Source organism: Podarcis bocagei, assembly GCF_964188305.1.
Source record: "Podarcis bocagei genome assembly, chromosome: 14".
Taxonomy (NCBI): domain Eukaryota; kingdom Metazoa; phylum Chordata; class Lepidosauria; order Squamata; family Lacertidae; genus Podarcis; species Podarcis bocagei.
The window spans coordinates 2,249,613-2,270,162 of NC_138139.1; the positions used below are offsets into that span (position 1 = coordinate 2,249,613).

At 45.1% G+C, this 20,550-nt stretch overlaps 1 protein-coding gene across 2 annotated transcripts in view; it reads right to left on the bottom strand.

Annotated features, from left to right (window-relative positions):
- Positions 1–16,574, bottom strand: part of THSD4 (thrombospondin type 1 domain containing 4) — a 429,219-nt gene extending 412,645 nt beyond the window's left edge. For both annotated transcript variants that reach the window (XR_014002103.1, XM_081170529.1), the window contains exon 1: positions 16,456–16,574. The gene's annotated coding sequence lies outside the window, so the exon portion shown is untranslated. The remainder of the gene's footprint in view (positions 1–16,455) is intronic.
- Positions 16,575–20,550: the final 3,976 nt, after the last annotated feature.

The following is a 20,550-nucleotide window of genomic DNA, read 5'->3' on the forward strand; positions in this document are numbered from 1 at the left end:
ACCAGAGCACACAGGAAACTACTTATAAATAAAAGATTAGGACAAGAATTCATCTCATCGGATAAAGTTAAGAAAAGAGGAGTTGTGATCTATGTAAAAGAAAAATGGGCACCAAAGATGATGTTTAAAGACGAACAAGGAAGATATCTGGCAGTTGAAATACAAGTACAAGGAGAAAAATACTTAATAGTTGGAATCTATGCACCAAATGAAGGCAAAGCGGAATTTTTCAAGAAACTCCATGAAACTTTGTCGGACTATCTGGATTACAATATGATAATCATGGGAGACATGAATGGTGTTGTCTCTACAAATATGGACAAGGCACAAAGACTGACAATCTCCAAGGAAGGGAGACTTCCGAAGACCTTCTTTGAGATGACGGAAAATATGGACCTAATAGACATATGGAGAACAAGGAACCCTCTGGAGAGAGAGGGAACCTTTTTCTCCCAGGCAATGATGACCTGGACCAGAATTGATCAAATCTGGATTACTAGTGGGATGGCTCCAAAGATTAAGAAAATAGAAATCTGCCCAAAAACCTGCTCCGACCATAACACCCTGAAGATGGAAATGAAACTTACATCAACTGGTCAATTCAGATGGAGGATGAATGACACCCTGTTTCGAGATAAAGACTTCCACATGAAGGCCCAAAAAACTTTGAAGGACTACTTTGAAATAAATCTAAAGGCCGATGTGGAAAAAAGAGTGATCTGGGACGCAAGTAAAGCTGTGATGCGAGGATTTTTGATTCAACAAAATTCAATAAAAAAGAGAAAGCAGAATGAGAAGAAGGAAAAGATTTTGGAAAAGATAAAAGAAGGAGAGAAAAAATTAAGATCAAAACCGAAGTCCCAGGAGATTTTGAGAGAGATTAAGTTATATCAAACACAATATATGGAATTGATGAATCAAGAGATTGAATGGAAGATAAAGCAAATGAAACAAAAGACATTTGAATCGGCAGATAAATGTGGTAAACTTCTGGCATGGCAATTGAAGAAAAGGCAGAAACTAAATACAGTTACAAGTCTAGAAGTGGATGGAAAGAATATATCTAAGCCCAATGAAATTAGAAACTGCTTTCTGAGTTATTTCAAAAAACTTTATTCTCAAGGACCACAAAATGAAGAGGACATAGACAAATTCCTTAATAAATATGGATTACAAAAAATCTCTCATCAAAGCAAGGTGGATTTAAACCAGAGAATAACAGAACAAGAGATAGAGGGTGCCATCCAAGACATGCAATTGGGCAAATCTCCAGGGCCAGATGGACTGACTTCCAGATATTATAAATCTTTGAAGGAATGGTTGGTTTATCCGTTAAAGGAAGTCTGCAACGAGATTTTAGAGGGGGAAAAGGCACCGGAATCGTGGAAAGAAGCGTATATTTCACTCATACCAAAGACAGAGACTGAAAAGACTCAACTTAAGAACTACCGCCCAATATCATTACTTAATGTGGATTACAAAATCTTTGCAGACATTTTGGCAAAAAGATTTAAAAGAGTGTTGATGGAGAAGATTCATAAGGACCAAGCAGGCTTTCTCCCAAAAAGGCACCTATCAGACAATGTAAGGAATATAATAGATATTCTGGAATTGCTAGAGGTGAAAATAAACACTAAAGCAGTGCTGATCTTTGTGGACGCGGAGAAAGCCTTTGACAATATTTCTTGGAGTTTTATGAAGAAGAATCTTCATGGGATGGGGGTAGGCCAAGGATTTGAGAATGGTAAGGGTGCGATATACTCTGAACAAAAAGCCAAGTTGATTGTAAATAATGTGATAACTGAGGAACTTAAGATAGAAAAAGGAACACGACAGGGATGCCGAATTTCCCCATTGCTTTTCATTTCTGTTCTGGAGGTGTTGCTGAATATGATTAGAAATGACCAGCAGGTTAAAGGTGTACAGGTTGGAGCTAAACATTATAAGTTAAGGGCATTTGCAGATGACTTAGTATTGACCCTACAAGAGCCAAACACTAGTACGAAAAGGGTGTTGGAGATAATTCAACAATTTGGCCAGGTAGCCGGATTCAAACTGAACAAACAAAAAACTAAAGTCTTAGAAAAAAACTTAACAGCTATGGAGAAGGAGAAATTTCAAGAAGAGACAGGTTTGACAGTGGTTAAGAAGGTGAAATACCTAGGGGTTTATTTGACATCTAAAAATTCGAACCTGTATAAGGACAACTATGAAAAATGTTGGTCAGAAATTAAAAAAGATCTAGAAATATGGTCAAATTTGAAATTGTCAATGTTAGGCCGAATTGCAGTTATCAAGATGAATGTATTGCCTAGAATGTTATTTTTGTTTCAAACTTTGCAGATTCTTGACAAGATGGACTGTTTCAAGAGGTGGCAGAAAGACATTTCGAAATTTGTCTGGCAGGGCAAAAAGCCCAGAATTAAATTTAAAATACTGACAGATGCTAAAGAAAGAGGGGGATTTGCCCTGCTGGATTTAAAATTGTACTATGAAGCAGCAGCGTTTTGCTGGCTGAAAGAGTGGATGCTCCTCGAGAACACAGACATTTTGGACCTGGAAGGTTTTAATAATGCATTTGGTTGGCATGCATATTTATGGTATGATAAAATCAAGGTGCATAGGGCCTTTAAAAATCATATTGTTAGAAAAGCATTGTTTAATGTTTGGATAAGATACAAAGATTTGTTGGAAAACAAAACCCCTAGATGGTTGTCACCCTTGGAGGCTAAGGCACTGAAGAAACTCAATATGGAGGTCGGATGGCCAAAGTATTGGGAAATTTTGGAACAGGATGGAGATAAATTGAAATTACAAAGTCATGAGAAATTGAAATCTAAAGTACAAGACTGGCTCCAATATTTCCAAATAATGGAGGTTTATAAACAGGACAGGAAAATTGGCTTCCAGGTGGAAAAATCGAAATTAGAGACTGAACTGTTAGAACCCAATACTAAGAATTTGTCAAGAATGTATAATTTGCTGCTGAAATGGAATACACAAGATGAAACAGTCAAATCAGCTATGATTAAGTGGGCACAGGACATTGGTCATAACATTATGTTTGCTGACTGGGAATGGTTGTGGAACACCGGTATTAAATTTACGGCATGTAATGCCTTAAAGGAAAACATTATGAAAATGATTTACAGGTGGTACATGACCCCAGTCAAGCTAGCAAAAATTTACCACTTGCCTGATAATAAGTGTTGGAAATGTAAAGAAACTGAAGGTACTTTCTATCACCTTTGGTGGACGTGCCCGAAGATTAAGGCTTTCTGGGAAATGATATACAATGAAATGAAAAAGGTACTTAAATGCACTTTCCCTAAGAAACCAGAGGCCTTTCTCTTGGGCATTGTCGGCCAATTGGTGTCAAAGAAAGACAGAACTTTCTTTATGTATGCTACAACAGCAGCAAGAATACTTATCGCGAAGTATTGGAAGACACAAGATCTACCCACCCTGGAAGAATGGCAGATGAAAGTGATGGACTATATGACACTAGCTGAGATGACTGGCAGAATCCGTGATCAGGGGAAGGAGACGGCGGAAGAAGAATGGAAGAAATTTAAAATCTACCTTAAGGACCATTACAAATTTGATGAATGCTAGAATGTCGAGGTTTTGAGTAAGAAAGGGTTACAGCGATATAAGATTAGACTGAAGGAAAGACTAAAAGGACAGAGACTTGACAGAAATATTTAGAGTTGCTAAAAATTCTTTGGACATTGGGATGCAGAAAAGGAGAGGTATGGGGAAGTCTGAGAAACAAGGTTTATGGAAAAAAAGGTTATGAAACTATACGTGTTTGTATGTCTTTTTACATGTTTGTATTGTGTTTAAAAATTTTTGTAAAACTAATAAAAAAAATTAAAAAAGAAAAAAGAAAGCAGACACTTTCACTTTTTCAAACTCCCAAGAGGCGACAGTCACACATGAAAACTCTTCCTGTATCACTGGATGCTCTTTAAACTGCCGCCCCTCAACCTTCCCAGCCTCGCTTTTAATCTCTCTACATGCAAACATGGATCAAAAGAGTTCAGCTAAGAGCTGTTCACCTGCAGCAATTGTGCTTCTACTCAGTCAGGTGCAGGATAGGTCTGTGCTATGTAATCTATTTTGTCTTGTTGACTTAAATGTCTGCCATGCCAAGCCAAATTTCCCTTGGTATTTCTCTTTCTGCTTAGTGTGTGTGCCTTCCCAGCTGCTACTAACAATTTTAGTGGAAGTAGCAAAGAAACTTCAGGACTTGCTTGCTTTTTCTTTCTTTCAAAGGACTATTTCCCTTTGATTTATTACCCGGTTCCTTTTGTTTAAATTCAACGGCCAACCAGGCCAAGCAAATAGCTTTTCAGGGAACAGAAAACAAGTACCATCCCTTTCAACAAGTGTGCGTTGCAGTAAACACTCAAAAATTTGTGAATGCTGATGTGCATTGTGCAATAAAGGAACTGATCATAGTGCAATAGTTAGAGTACTGGACTTGGGTCTGGCAGATCTAGGTTCAAATCCCCACTAGGCCTAACCTACCTCACAGGGTTGTTGCAAGTATAAAAAAACGAAATATGGATGTGGAAAGTGGAGGAAAAGTGGGATGTGGATGTAGTAATACAGTGTAAAAAAATGTATTTCTCGTCTCTGCTCCAGAGGAATCTATCAAAGCAATGAATAAAGTATATAAATAGACATATTTATATAACAAAATATTCTATATTATGTGTATATCTATTATGTCTATAATATGTCTATGTCTATACAAAAAGAGGGGATTAGATTAATTTATTAAATAAATTAAGCAACAGCAAGAAAACCAAAGCTTTCTTTTAAAAGAATCATCTCAAATGCCAACTGAACACAGAGAGGAAGATCATCTCAGCTCTTGTAGGAAGGGCTGAAGAGTCCCCGAGGGACCTCCAGGTGTTCCTTCCTTCCTAAATTTCATTCAGAATTGTATTTGTATGCTCCTCTTCCACAAAACAAATCCTGCCCAAAGCTGTTTACTACAAGGAAAGCAGGAATACATGGCAAATCAAACACCACAGGAACAAGTTCATGGTATTATAATCAAACAGCAACATAATAGCAAATATAACAGCACATTTTAGTACTATAAATATGAGATTAAGTTGACAACTTTACACCTCCTGGCAACAGCAAAAATAACAAGGGAGCCTGGCTGTTTCTCCCTGGCCCTAGAAACTACAGTACAGTGGTACCTCAGGTTAAGTACTTAATTCGTTCCGGAGGTCCGTACTTAACCTGAAATTGTTCTTAACATGAAGCACCACTTTAGCTGATGGGGCCTCCCGCTGCTGCCGTGCCACCGGAGCACGATTTCTGTTCTCATCCTGAAGCAAAGTTCTTAACTTGAAGCACTATTTCTGGGTTAACGGAGTCTGTAACCTGAAGTGTATGTAACCTGAAGCGTATGTAACCCGAGGTACCACTGTACTGGGTCTTGGCATCTTGCATGCCTCCAGTCACTAGAGGGCAGCACTGAGACTAACAGAGAGTCAACAAAATACACGGTGTGGTCTCTGGTCTCCTGCCAAACTGCCAAGTTTCTCTTTCTCCCTTTCCCCATGTTGGCTTAGAATCCAAAGCCATCCTTATAAGGGATGCCAACTTAAAAAAAATATGGGGGGGGAGGTAAGCCCCACCCTGCATCACATGACATGGCACACACACACCGTTTAAATGGAAATACTCACTGACTTTGGGAGCTTGACCTCCTTAAATACTTTATGGGGGGGCTGAAGGGATCTCGGCCCCTAGGAGTTGGCTCCTATGCTTTTAAATAGAGCTCCTATCCACTGTAAACTAGACCACCAAGCCTCAGACCAACCAGATGCCCCAAAATGATACCGCTGTTGACTGTATTCAAAAACTGCTGAGAAATGCCGAATAATAAGCAGCCCCCCCCCATCCCTTCCCCACTGTAAGTGGTCATCCACCAGGGCAACAAAGCTACTTTGGGTCCCACATAAGAGCCAGATTGATATAGGTTAGCACTGTCCAAGACTCGCTCCATTTCAGAAGCAGCTACAAGGGTCTGCTTGAATCATGGACAGGTACCAGCATGGCAGCAGAAACACTGTTCTTGTTTAGTCGTGTCCGCCTCTTCGTGACCCCCTGGACCAGAGCACACCAGGCCCTCCTGTCTTCCACTGCCTCCTGCAGTTTGGTCAAACTCATGTTAGTAGCTTTGAGAACACTATCCAACAATCTCATCCTCTGTCGTCCTCTTCTCCTTGTGCCCTCCATCTTTCCCAACATCAGGGTCTTTTCCAGGGAGTCTTCTCTTCTCATGAGGCGGCCAAAGTCTTGGAGCCTCCGCTTCAGGATCTGTCCTTCCAGTGAGCACTCAGGGCTGATTTCCTTAGGAATGGAGAGGTTTGATCTTCTTGCAATCCATGGGACTCTCAAGAGTCTCCTCCAGCACCAGAATTCAAAAGCATCCATTCTTTGGCGATCAGCCTTCTTTATGGTCCAACTCTCACTTCCATACATCACTACTGGGAAAACCAGAGCTTTAACTGTATGGACCTTTGCCGGCAAGGTGATACAGAAACACTGTAAAGCCAATAAGTTGTCATTTTCCAACTACAATTTCAGACATTGGCTAAATGTTGGTATATGCATGACGAGATTGCTGGGACAATTATTAAATCATTGGGAAAACAAATCTTTGCACATCTATTCAGTAAGAGCGCTGTTTGGAAGTATGCTGACATCCATCCTCAAAATATTGTGAAGAAAAGCAAAATAGCCAACTTTCTGTAAAAAGATAGTTTGTGCACCCAGACCTGCCTATGAAAAGGCCACGTTGAAACTACATTTCAAGAGTGTCCTGCACATTTGAAAAAAAAAAAAATCTGAAAATTTCAAACTACCCTAGGGGTGATCCAAGGGTCATCTCGCAACTCCCAGGCTACAGACATCTGCACTTTGGGGCAGTCCCATTTTATCTTCACAGCAGTCCTGAAAGGAAGGATAGGTTCTATGGGGTGGAGAAAGCCAGTAGGCCAGACATGTCCAAAGTCCGTTTCGGGGGACTAATCCGGCCCCTGTGGCAGTTTACTTTCTGGGGTAACAGAAGCATAAAAGAAGCTCAACAACTTTGGGGTAAAATCATAAAAAAGCTCAACAACTTCAATACTAAAAAAAAGGGCCAACAACTTTGGTTGGCCCTTCGGTCAGCCCTCATGGCCCTTCACTTCATCAAATCTGGTCCTCTTTGAAAAAAGTTTGGACTCCACTGCGGTCGGGGAAAGGTTTTCTCCCTCTCTTATAACAGTAGAGCTCAGGGACATCCCATGAAGCCAATGTTGGGAAATTCACAACAGAACCTTTTTGCACATAAATTATGGAGCTCACCTTCCACAAGATGGAGTGGTGGCCATCCACTTGAATGGTTTTAAAAGAGGATCAGAAAAAATCATGGGGAATAAGGCTTAACAATGGCTGCAAGATGGAAATAGAATGAAACTACAGTAAATCTAAATACGGGAATACACTACAATAAATCAATAAAAAGACTAGATAGCATCAACACAGGCGCACCATGAATCATACTTGATGCATTCACGGTGGCTTTTTCCACCTGCCAGGCTCACCCAAGGAGCCTTCACAAATGAGTCACTTTAAGGGGTATTTTTATCTGATCTATTAGCAACTGTAGGCATGGTTAAATGGGTAATTGTTGGTTTTTTAGTGTTGTGGTGCACTGATATTATATGTCTTCTTAAGTATTGGTTTTTTTATTAAGTCCTACAAAGATTCCCTTTAAAATTAATAAAGATGAAAACAGATAAAAGTATTCTCCACCAGTGAGTTCCATCATTATTGAGAATAAAAGTTCTATAGAATCTTAGATGGGCTAGATGTTGGCATATACTGGTGGCACTCTATATTCGCATAAGAAATAAAACCATGCCATCTAGCTAAAAAAGATCCTTAGAGCTCTGCCCTTTGCATACTTTCGGTTCTTATGTATTGTCACTGTAATTCAGCACTGAGACTTTGATTTTTCTGTGAACTGCTTTGAGCACAAATTTACTGTGGAAAATGCATTATGCAAACTACCAGTGACAATGAGCTCATTTGTGCTCTCACCACAACCCAACTGTCCCAGCCATGGACTCCTCCCTGCAAGCAAGGGCAGCTGTGGCCAAGCTCTTACAGGTGCCCCCAAGGTGGGGCTGGCTGGCTCAGCCTTCTGGCTCTCTAGGTGCAGGTGCAGCAAGGAAGGTCCAGGGAGGCTACATAGCCAGCAATAGCCTTAAGACTGCTACCTGCCCACCTCCGGTTCCAGTTCTCATGGGGGATCAGTCTGGCAAGAGGGAGGGTTGGATTCTGGGGCCTCCACAACAATCAAATCCATCTTGGTTTCAAGGCTGAAAATCCTTTGGGGCACTTGCCCCAAGAATGCCTCATTTCAGGGGCCACTGCCATGCTAGCTCCATGCTCAAATGCAAGCAGGGGAGGAAACTCTGGAGTGAACAGACCCCTCCACCATCAAAGCTCTTCTCCACCACCGGAAAAGCTCCTCCACTCCTCCCTCCCCCTTCCAGCCAGCAAATCTGGGGCTTAGAGTTGCACTGCTAATTCTCAAAGTTTGCTACCAATCAACCAGCCAAAGCTTGAGTCCAATTATCTACCAATTAAAACCAATCAAAGCTTGCAAACTTGAAATATGCCCAAATGCACTAATCTGTAACTACTTCCAAAGATTGCATAGAGACATGTAGAGAAAAAGAAACGCAGCCCTTCCTCCTGTTCTGCTTGCTTGGAACGTCTGAAGCTGAGCGATCCCACCCTTCACCACCGTGAACTTTTCAGGAACCAGAGAGTGCCAACAGCAACATGATGGTATCCCAAAGCAAATTGCTATCCTCAGAGGATTTGTGGTTCAGCTGCAGCATTAATATTCTAGATGGAACCAAAGCCTAGTTTGCTAGCTTCTCTTAAAAGTTTATGATCCATCTTATTAGCAAGACCTTAGGAAACAATAAATACTTCCACGTGGCTAATTGCAAGCATGTGTACACAGAGATTAAAGTGCAGTGCATGTCAGGATGATGTAGGGCCAACCCGAAACCCAGTGAAAAATTATGTTGCCGTGGTCAAAGGTACTTCCGTACAGTACCGTGGAAAAAAGTGTGGCAGGAAACATTATTCCACAACCTCACCCTGTTAATGACAACCACTGTCTGAGATGGGACGAGGAGCTACCTTTTTCTGTTTCTAAAGCAAATGTTTTGCATCTATCAGGCTATGTTAAAGCTTCCACTCCCTTTCCTGAAACGGGAAAACCCAGCTCTCCAAGCAGAATACCATAAACATTTTTAGTGGCACCTTCAGTCTGAGAAAGGGGAAGACTGACTCCTGGGTTGCAGCCCTTCAAGTGCGGCCTTGTTTGGCATGGGTTGAACGTTGCTATCAAGTGACAAAAGTGAAGCATCTAACTTCCAAGGTGGTCTTCCTCTGGTTTAAGAACATAAGAGGAGTTTGCTGGATCCGGCCAGTGGCCCATCTAGTCCAGCATCCTGGTCTCACAAGGGCCAACCCGAGGCCTGCAGGGAACCTGCAAGCAGGAACGGAGCACAAAGCCATCTCTCCTCCTGTGGCTTCCACACACTGGTAGGGAAGCAGGGCTGTCTTTGGCCATAGAGATGATCTACATGGAAAAGGTACGGGTCTGCTGGAACTGCACCACTTCAACATGCAAGTGCAGGAATCATAGGATTAAATGCTCTCAAACATCAAGAATCCCCTGGCTGTGGAAAGCAAGCATGTCAGGGACCAGGGCACAGGTTGTTATTATTACATGTGCATCCGTTTATCACATATCCATTTGTGCTGCTCTATAATATTGTTGCCACGTTATATTCCTGCCACTCAGTTTTTTTGTTTTTAAAATAAAGGGTGAGGGAATCCCAGGGTTTGCTGAGGTTTTACTGTCTACTTTTCTGCACCTTCACTATATAGAAATTTTTTGCCCTGGCTCTTGACAGTTGAGGGGTGCATTTTTGGGTGTGACTGTAAGCTGCTTTAAGATGTATTTAATATTGTGTTGTTATGTTGTAATCCACCCTGGGGCCTTAGGGTGAAGGGGAAGGTAAATAATAACCCTGATGTTTTGGACTACAGTTCCCATCAGCCCTGGTCAATGTGAGTTGTAGTCCCAAACACAGGGAGGGCACCAGAGTGGTGAAGGCTGGTCTCTGAATTGTAACTCCTCACCCTTGGTCAAATGGCTCACCTCATACATTAAGCTGCGTCAGGGCAACCACACCAGTGAATGCAACATATATTGCGTTCCTTTTTGAAGAGCTTATATGACCTTATTAAAGCATCTGGTCACGCACACAATGGAAGCCAGCTCTTAACTGCTAGCAGATTTAGTGGCATGGTGAAAAGGCTGGGTGGGTCATTTTCAAGCAGAGAATCGTTTTGATTCATTTGTGGCAACATATCTCACAAAAGGCATCGCTGCTCTTGATGCACCTCCAAGCTCTTCTTCAGGGAAGGCAGGAAGGATGGAAGAGATTATGGCGATTCCCAGAAACAAAGCCTCAATCAGGTTGAGCTGGTGCTTTCATACCCTCCAAGTGTCCCAATTCTCCAGGGACCGTCTCAGAATTACAAAAGCCACTCTGGCTTCTAATCTGATCCTGGAATGTCCCTAGTTCTCCCACCAGTGCTGCCGCCGCCAAGCTCAAAGATAGGGCTGCCATACGTCCAGACATTACCAGGATTTGACATCCGAGGAGAATCCCCCCCAACCCACCTTGCAGGGTTGCTGTGAAGATAAAAGGTTAGGGCAGAATCTGCATGCAGTGCCTCAAATTCCTTGCTATGAATGGGGCCCATTCCCTTGACTTTCAGTGGGGCTTCCTTTGAAGGTGACTTGGGAACTACAACTAATCCAGAATGCGGCAGCTAGACTTGTGACTGGGAGCAGCCGCCGAGACCACATAACACCGGTCTTGAAAGAGCACAATTCAAAGTGACCTTTAAAGCCCTAAACAGCCTCGGTCCAGTATACCTGAAGGAGCGTCTCCACCCCCATCGTTCTGCCCGGACACTGAGGTCCAGCGCCGAGGGCCTTCTGGCGGTTCCCTCACTGCGAGAAGTGAAGCTACAGGGAAGCAGGCAGAGGCCCTTCTCGGTAGTGGCGCCCGCCCTGTGGAACGCCCTCCCATCAGATGTCAAGGAGATAAAGAACTATACAACTTTGAGAAGACACTGAAAGGCAGCCCTGTATCGGGAGGTTTTTAACGCTTGATATTTTATGTTTTTACATATGCTGTAAGTTGCCCGGAGTGGCAGCATATATTATTATTATTATCCCTTCATCTAATTTTAGACTCCTTGGGCCAGGCACCTGCCTTAGCTGTACACTCCAAGGCAGGAGTAGCCAGTGTGGTGCCCCCCCTCGATGTTGCTGGACTACAATTATTACCAGTGCCTTTTTTCTAGAAAAAGAAGTGGGGTGCTCAGCAGTTGTGGACAATCTCCCTTCAACCTCAGCTGCATCTCCAGTGTACAATACCCGCAGTGGACTGCACCACAGGGTTGTCATTAAGCCATTAGTTCTTAGCTACTGCTCCCTAATCTGCAGCATGGGCGTGATAACTGTATTATATATTCATTAGCATAACCATTTTTAATGCTTAAAAATGTGTTGCTTAAAACAAATACATTTTACAAAAACAAGACCTGAGTTAGAAACAACATGAACAACTCCTCAGGCATTTGTTCCAATCACAACTACACTGAAATCCTGGATTCCCCTCTGCCGTTGCTTTCCTCTCCAGCAGAAGAGTCTGGGTGGAAGTGGGGAATTGCCATCAAAAGCATCCAGGAAGCTCTGTCTCTAAACCATGCAATCATCACTCTATTTTTAAAAAATATAACATCTATGCGGGTGTGTGCTTTCCTCGCCTGCCTGCCTGCCTGCCTTGGGCCTGTTGAGTAATGCTCTAGGCTTTGTCCATTTGCTCCCTGGTGGGCTGCCCCCTTGCCCACTCACAATTGACCGAACGGACGGATCAATTTTCCAGGCATCAAGCTCAGCTCAGGGAATTGCTTTGCTCCCTGAGAAACCATCCCCAGGGCTTCCCCAGGCAAAAAAGAGGTGCCACTACAAAGTACTGGCACGTACCAGCCAGTTCAAATCCCCATGACAGGGTGAGCTCCCGTTGCTCGGTCCCTGCTCCTGCCAACCTAGCAGTTCAAAAGCACATCAAAGTGCAAGTAGATAAAAAGTGCTCTGGCGGGAAGGTAAACGGCGTTTCCGTGCGCTGTTCTGGTTCGCCAGAAGCAGCTTAGTTATGCTGGCCACATAACCTGGAAGCTGTACTCTGGCTCCCTCAGCCAATAAAGCAAGTGCTGCAACCCCAGAGTTGTCTGAGACTGGACCTAATGGTCAGAGGTCCCTTTACCTTTACCTTCAAGTCGCTGCTAATTAGATGTCTCTGAGACCAGAGGAACCCAAAGGTTCTCACTTTGCTCAGAAACCAAATCACAGAGAGAGAGAACCCAGGGAACTGTACAAAGCAATGGAGCAAAAGCCAGCAGAAACATTCAACTCAATGCAGACATGCCAGCGTTGATGACATCCCTCATTCAACATGCGCTGCAGGCAGGCAGCAAATCCTACAGCCCAAAATTGTGCTTCTAAGTGCTAACCTGACGAAGACTGGCTCTCTCCTCTGCACGTGGCCCAGGTGGAAGGGAACGTGTATAAAAATGCAAAAAGGTATCTGTCAAGGGACAGTTTCATTCACACAGGTGTGTTCAGGAATCATCATTTGCTCCATTATAGGGAGCTGCTTTATACCAAGTCAGAGCAGTGGTCCACATATTGCTAACACTGCCTGGGCCTCCCCTGGTTCAAGCACAGCTGATCAGTCTTTGAGGCCTGTGCACAGCATCCATGCCTTTCAGGGATTTCCCCGCTTCCCCTAATCCAAAGCCACCAAGCTGCGAGTCTTCAGGTGTTGTTTATCAGCAACTAGTGCAGAGTGCCCAGTGCTGCCCAGGAATTTGTAGAAACCCCAAAATACTGTGTTTTTAACTGCACTGTGCTATTTGTGAGTTTGCATCCATCGTGCCAAAAAGGCAGGCGACCAAAAGTCACATTTGGGTCCACCATCTTGCTTCAGAATCGCACCCAGCACCCAAACATAAATAGCAACTGCTGCCCCCACCTCGGGAACCCTTGCGCCACGTTTGGCAACAACACCTTGAAAGGTAGCCAAACCTATAGAGAACAAGTGGTCAAAACCACATTCCGAAACATATAGTAGACATTGGTACCCTGCATTGGTTTCCAAACTTGATGGGTGTTTAGAAACCATAACCATTCACATAAAGTTACACGCAAGCACTTGCCTGCAATAAATTAAATTAAATAATTCCTGCAGCAGAGAGTGGGGGGCAGGATCCTGGTTGGCTGACATTTCTCGGCTGTCATTAGATTTGGCCTATCAGCTGAAACCCCCAGGGAGGGCAAGACAATTGCCTGGGTTGCCGTCACAAAAATAAAGACAGAGATTTGATAAATATTCGAGGAAACTGCTTTCTAAATGGTCGCTATGTCATATTTTAGCCGTTTGCTTAATGATAGAACAATGTGAAGTTTTTCGCCAATGCTGGAATAGTATTTGTAACATGCATGCACGCATACACTTTATGATGTTTAAACAGGGCTCTGGTTGGTGAAGGCTGGTCCCTGAGGGCAAATGGGAAGCTGCTCTGCCAACTTCAGCCTGTCCTAAGCCAGCCCCCAGCCCCCACCCAGTTCAGGAAGGCCCAGGCAACCAGCTCCTGCCTCTTCCTTAGTCCTGCTGTTGCCCCACACAGAACCCAGAACCCAGCAGGGATGCAAACCTGAATATAATATTGGGGGGCAGGTAAGCCCTGACCCACATAATCGATGACAAGATGCAGCGCATGCACGCTATATGAATGGCAATGCCCGACAACTTTGGGGGATCCAGCCCACTCTTATATTTTATTGGGGGACAAGGGACCTCAGCCCCTAGCAGTTGGCTCCTATGCCAGCAGGGAAGGGAGGGCAAACGAGAATTAGTTGCCTGGTCCTGCCATTGGCTCTGGTGCTGCCTGCTGTGGGACTCTCTGCCTTCCACTCACAGTCCTAAGGGAGCAGCCTCTACTAGCGCTGGTTCCGCAGGGAGGGGTTACAGCCAAATTACCTGCTTTTCAAAATCCGGTTCCCCAAGCACTTCAAAACAGTTTGCTGAAAATCTGTAGCTATTGCATTACCCAATCAAACTACTGGTTTGCGTAGTCCAGGAATCCTTTCTATGGTCCAACTCCCTTCTCCCTGACCACTGGCCACAGTGGGCTTCTTGGAGTTCAGAATCTGGCAAGGCTTTGAGGGCCACAAGTTCCCATCCCTGGTCTATGCTGGCTAGCAGTAGCTCCCCAGAATCTCAGGCAGAGAGACGTCTTTCAGCACCTGAAACGGAAGATAGCAGGAACCAAAGAATTTGAGAGGTCCTGAAAACTTGGAGGGGGCTATAGCTCCATGGTAGGACACACATTTTGCCTTGAGAAAGCCCCAAGTTTGATATACTTTGATCCTCCATGAATTTGCCCAATCCTCTTTGAAAGCCATCCAAGGTGGGGGCCATCATTGCCTCCCGTGGCAGTGAGTTCCATAGCTTAACTGTGCTGTGTGAAGTAAGGTAAAGGTAAAGGACCCCTGACAGTTAAGTCCAGTCGCTGCTGCTGCTGCTGCTGCTGCTGCTGCTGCTGAATATTTGAATGAGGAAGCTACATCAGATGAAGGGGCTGTTTCTTTGTTTGTTGCTGCATGAAAAATCCATACCTGGATTTTAGTCTTCAGAAGAGGACAATTAAAAATAATAATCTTTGTTTGGCAAAGGGATGCTGTTTGGCAAGGAATAAAAAGCCCACTTTGGGCAAAGATTAATTTCCTGAAGTAGCAATGACTTCCAGGAGCATTTCTATGGTTGCCAAATTATACTCGGTAACCTGGTACAATCACAGGTAAAACCATTTAAAAGAAAAAATAAAAACAAATGGATCTGAGCTGCTGGCATTCATTTAATCGTTGATAATGGGGGGGGTGGAGATAGAAGCTGTCCTCAGAAATAAACACAGGGGATCTGAAACACAGTAGGGAGCAGATGCCTTCATTGGAGGGGGGTCTTTCTTAAAGAGCACACCTTTCCCAAAGCTACCTGCAATCCAACATCCTGCTTCCTTGAGAGGATCAAGAGAAGTGACTGCATGCTGTCCTGAATGCAACAGCAAGATTAAAATGCAATTAAACAAAACTAAGTAAACCAGCAAAACATGCACACAGAGTTGTATTCCGTTCATTCTGGTGCAATCTGTGGAGGAAGGAGACAAGTCCTGCCAAATCTGCCCCTGTGCATCTTTCAAGGCAGCCACACATTTTCACCGGAGACACATTCCTTGGCCCCACAGCTTGTATCTTGCCAGAGTGCAAAAAACCTGGAGTAATTAATGGTGTGCGCTCTTTTTAAAAAGCAGGCATTTTGCTTTCATGCTGTCTGGAACCAGCTTCCTCATTATCTCCTTCCATCATGAGAGACTTCAAACTTCAACTATGGAGCAAAGCCAAGGGGAAGGCATGTTCATGCCCCCCCCCCCACTCCACCCATCCCCAGTCATTTTAGACACACATATTTATCCCTTGCTGTGACTAGGATACCTCCAATGGCTGGAGCCTGGGGGCAAAGGGGGAGGTGATTCTGAAATGATCACTTGCAAGAGGAGAAGGTGGGGGATGCAGCCATAATTTGGGAGTGTGCAGATAAAACAGGAAGCCTTTGAAGCAACAGCATGGAATCATATATACAGGGTGAGTTCTTTAAAAGAGGCCCTGTGGATACCGAGTACACATGTTCCACTGAGCCTCTTTTGAAAGACTCACCCTGTATATCGCTTTTGTGCAGGATCAGGGAGCTGCACAACAGGTGTGCCACGCCAGATCAATTCCTCCGGCCAAATGAGGACCTGATCCAACTGAAATTGCACACCTTAAGGCTGCAATTCTCCAAGTAAATGCACACCTATGAAGGGAAAATGCAATGGGCTTTCTGCATAAGGCTCCTTGGGCTGCAAATCACCTGGATTTCACGGGGAGAGTTGGGAACATGTTTGAAATCAAGAGAGTTCTGGGGCTGCGAGCCGGATCATGACCCATTTACACACAGACCACCTCCGCGCTCCCCAAAAGAGTTCCAAGACTGGAACCCCCTTGGCCGCTCATGGGCGCTCAAGCGGCCGCCTGCCCTTCTCCCTCAATCCAACTCCCCCCCAAAAGATGTGGAGCAGAATTAGTCTTGCAAGCCCCGGTCAGAGGAGCCCCGCTTCCCCGCGAGAAAGAGGCGGGCGGGCGGGAGCGCGTCCCCTTCCCTTCCTTACCTTGTCCGTCTCTCCGGGCTCCCCGGGAGATGTCCCGGCTGAGGGCGCAGGGATGCGGAGTCAGTCCCGGAGCCAGGCGGGAGAAGCCGGGGGAGCCGCAGGCGCCTCTCCTCCGCGCTCGCCCGGGAAGAAGCCCGTCTCCTCCCGGCCGCGCGCGCGGACTCTCTCGCGCCCGGATCCTGCCGCCCCCGCCCCCTGGTGGCCGCCGCAGGAAGAGCGCCTTCGCGGGCAGGTAAACCGACAGGTGAGGCCTTCCAGCCGCCCAGGACGGTTTTGTTGGCTCGCTTGTTTGCTGTTTGGGGTATTTTCACACCGACCGTCGTGCTTTCCATTTCATCTTCAAGCTCAGGGAATAAGTGCATAAACACAGACTGGTAAGATGGAACGCTGGCACGTATCCCAAGTTTGTAAATAGATCTGCGCCTGTCTTCACCTATAAACTGACTCAGTAAATTCACTTCTTAAAGAAATAAAAACAAACACTTTCCTTCTGTCACCCCCTCACAACACACATTCCAAGGCAGTTTCTATCAAGCCTTGCCCCATTTTCAACTAATGGTGTGAAACAGGAAGGAGGAGCCTTTTCCGCCCAAGAACCACAATTCCCTCCCAAGGAAGCTTCCAGGGGCCACATGCCGTGACTGGGGGTGCCAAAGGCCAAAGTGGACCAAGCAACAGACATTCCAGCCGTGCCAAAAGGTCAGAGAGGTTTTGATCTGCCTCCATCTTGCCCAGGTGAGCAGCCCAGCCAGAGCACGGGGGGAGGGGGGGAGGGGGGAGGCCTCCAGAGAGGCTTGAGAGCCACATTTCATCCTCAAGCCTCTCAGTCCCCACAGTAGAACATTCAAACTTGCATCCTTAAAGGACAATCACCGTAACAGAAGTGAGGCAGACAGAATATGGCAGGTAAAAACCCAGTGGAAAGACAGTTTGGGATTTTAAAGATGCATTCACTGAGTTTTCAAAATCAAAATGCAATAAAAGCAATACAAAACCAAAGAACAAGGAAAGAGGAGAGCACATCACTGCAGCTGGAACTGAACATAAGGTTCAGGACACTGTTGCAGACACATAGTCATAAAACAGATTCCACGAAGGGACATTTTGGAAGGAAGAGTCAAATCGTGCGATGAGGGAGCTTCACCACCTGGCGCAACATAGGAACCAGCTCCTAAGGGCCAAGGGGTCTTCAGCCCTCCAATAAAATATTTGAGGGGGCCAACCCTGCCCCCAAAGTTTAAGGGCATTGTCATTCAAATGGTGTGTGTGTGTGTGTGTGTGTGTGTGTGCACCGCATCATGTGATCAGTATGTGGATTGGGGCATACCTGCTCCTCCCCCCATATTTTATTCAAGTTGGCATTCAGTGGAGCAATATGTCGTTGGGCCTGTGCAGGATGCTGTTTCTCTTTATGAAGCATGTCAGAAGCCAGGCAACATAAAAATGGTCTCATTTTGTACCCTCTCTTAGAATCATCCTGCAGTGGGTTAAACACTTAGACAAGGTCTAAGTGCGCACATGTGCCCCCCCCCAGGGAAGGACAGAAAACGCTAACCCCTCGCTGCTGCTGCTGCTGCTGCCAGGCGAGGACCAGACGAGCGGGGGCAGGGTGTGGAGGGTGAAGACCCCTCTCCACTCTTTCCTTGTCAGGCACAGGCAGCCCCCTCCCCCGCTGATGATGGGCGGTGGCTCACACGCTGAGCAGGGGCAGGGTGTAGGGGGGGCCCATCAGCTGGGAGCCAAGTGGGCTAGCATGTGGGGGTGCGTGATTCACCCCCCCCCTGATACATCACTGTGCCCCACAGGCTCTCAAACTATCCATCCCTAGAGCAATCCAATGCAGACTTCCAGTGTTTGATTATTTTGAGTCCGGTTGCAACCAGCAACAGAGCTAGGAGCTTCTTGTGAACAAGGGTGGAATTTAAATCACTTCCAATGCCAGGAGGGCTAATACTGAGTCTGGAGTTAGAGACTGTCTCATTGTTGCCGAAAGGCCTCTGAATATAGACATATAGGTTTCAAAAAAGCTAAAGGGGGGATTTTTTGTGCAGAGAATTCCATAGTCTGCATTATTCAAATATTATGTACTTTTTAACTTTGTTTGTAACAATTGGGGTGGAGTGGGTGGTAAATCCAGCCTTGTAATTAAGTCCATTATAGTACTAGGCTGAAAATAAGAAAATAAGCAAAACCAAACCAAAGTAGCTTGTGGTAAGAACACGAGAAGAGCCCTGTAGGATCAGGCCAATGCCTTCTATTCTGCTCAATTCACTACGTCACCATTGCAACACCCTCCACCACTCCTAGGCTTGGTATCCAGGGTGGTGGAATCAGTCTCACTGCCCTGAATCGGCCTCTGTCTCCAGCAAATGGCATTATAGCCAATGTAGCTGGTAGCCACTGGTAGGGCGCTCCTGTCCATGGCATCAGGTGACTGGCATGCAGGTGGCCCTGCCCACCTGCCCAAAGGGGACTGCAGCATGTTCCATTGGCCGCCCCCTGCCCTGCTATAACTAAAGCCAAGTATGTGCAATGGAAATCCGTGCCCAGGAGAGGAACCTACAACAAAATGTTGCAGCATTGAGTGCCTCCAGTCCAGTTTGGGGCTGAAGTCAGCTAGTCAGCCATGCCCCTTTTGCTCAGTACTCCATTCCATTCCCTCTCCACCATTTTTCTATCCTTACCAGCAGAACTGAAACTGAGGCGAGGCGAACCCTTGGGCCTCTCCTAATCAGTCCAGGTAAGCAAATCACTCATCACCATCCTTTTGCACAACCTGTTTACTGACAGGGAAAAGCATGCTTGATGCCAGCACAGATTTGTACCCTCCAAGATTCTTTCCCTTGTGAGTGGGCAGAGATGGAATGCGGATTGTACTCCCTCCAGTTATATCACTGTTGAAGCTTAGGTATTTCTATTCATTTACCTGGATTAACCTTGCTGAATGACAGGAGGAGTTGTGTAAACTCGCCTGGGTGATCTCATTAGACTAGGCAGAGGTAGGTTGAATGGTGAGGGTGGCAGAAGAGACAGATTTGACCCTTAAATCCCAAAACAACAATGTCCTCGGGACACACACGTGAAAATGGGAAGCAGTTTGCCCACAGTGTTTTCCCAACAGACGTTTCTGAGGCACCCAAAGGAAATATAAAGTCAAAAATGTCACCTCTTGCGGCGAGTTCTCCTTTCTCATGTTTACCCTGAAAGACTAACAAATTTATCATGCCATAAGACTTCATGGACTACGGTCTACTTTGCCAGGTGCAGTTGTGGCTGTGGCTGCAGTCCACACAAGTGTAGCCAGAGCTACCCATTCCTGGTTCATGTCTCAGAAATCTATAATTCCACACTCTTACGTAGCAACTGCCGAAGGCTCTAATGTTAATGGTCCATTAATTCATCTAATCCTTAAAAAAAAAAAACTGCTATCAAAAGTGGCCAGGGCCTCATCCTGTGGGTAATGATTTCCATAAGTTAATTTGCAACACATGAGCAATCCCAACAGAAATCAAAGTTCTTCCTCTGTCAATTTATGAGCAATTAAGATATCTCTTTTACCATCATGGCTGAAAAAAATGCTGAAGTTTTTATCTGATGCTTTCCAATATTTTGTCAAAAAATACCTATCCTCTTGCGGCTGGCGATTTGGGATAGACAGTCCTTAGCCTTCTCTATCTGTGTTCTGTGCACTTCTCACCCTCAAAAAAAAGGGGGGGATATCCATTATTTGCTTATTTCTTCTTAATTTACTAGTGGCGATCGCCCTGTGCTGCTTGGGAATTTGTAGAGACCATCAAATATTGTGTTTTTTAAATGGATAGCACAATTTGTGAGTTTGGATCTGTCATGCCAAGAATCAGGCAAAGTCATGCCAAAGTCAAGTCACATTTTGGTCCACCCTCCTGATTCAAAATGGTGCGGGGCATCCAAACATCCATGAATATGGACACTCCCACCTCAGGAGCCCTCATGCTGAGTTTGGCAGCAGTATCTCAAGAGGCAGCCAAAACTATGTCAAAACATGGGGGAAGTCATGCCAATGGCCTGTTTCAGTCTGTTATCTTGAATCAAAATGGTGCCCGGCATCTGAGTCTC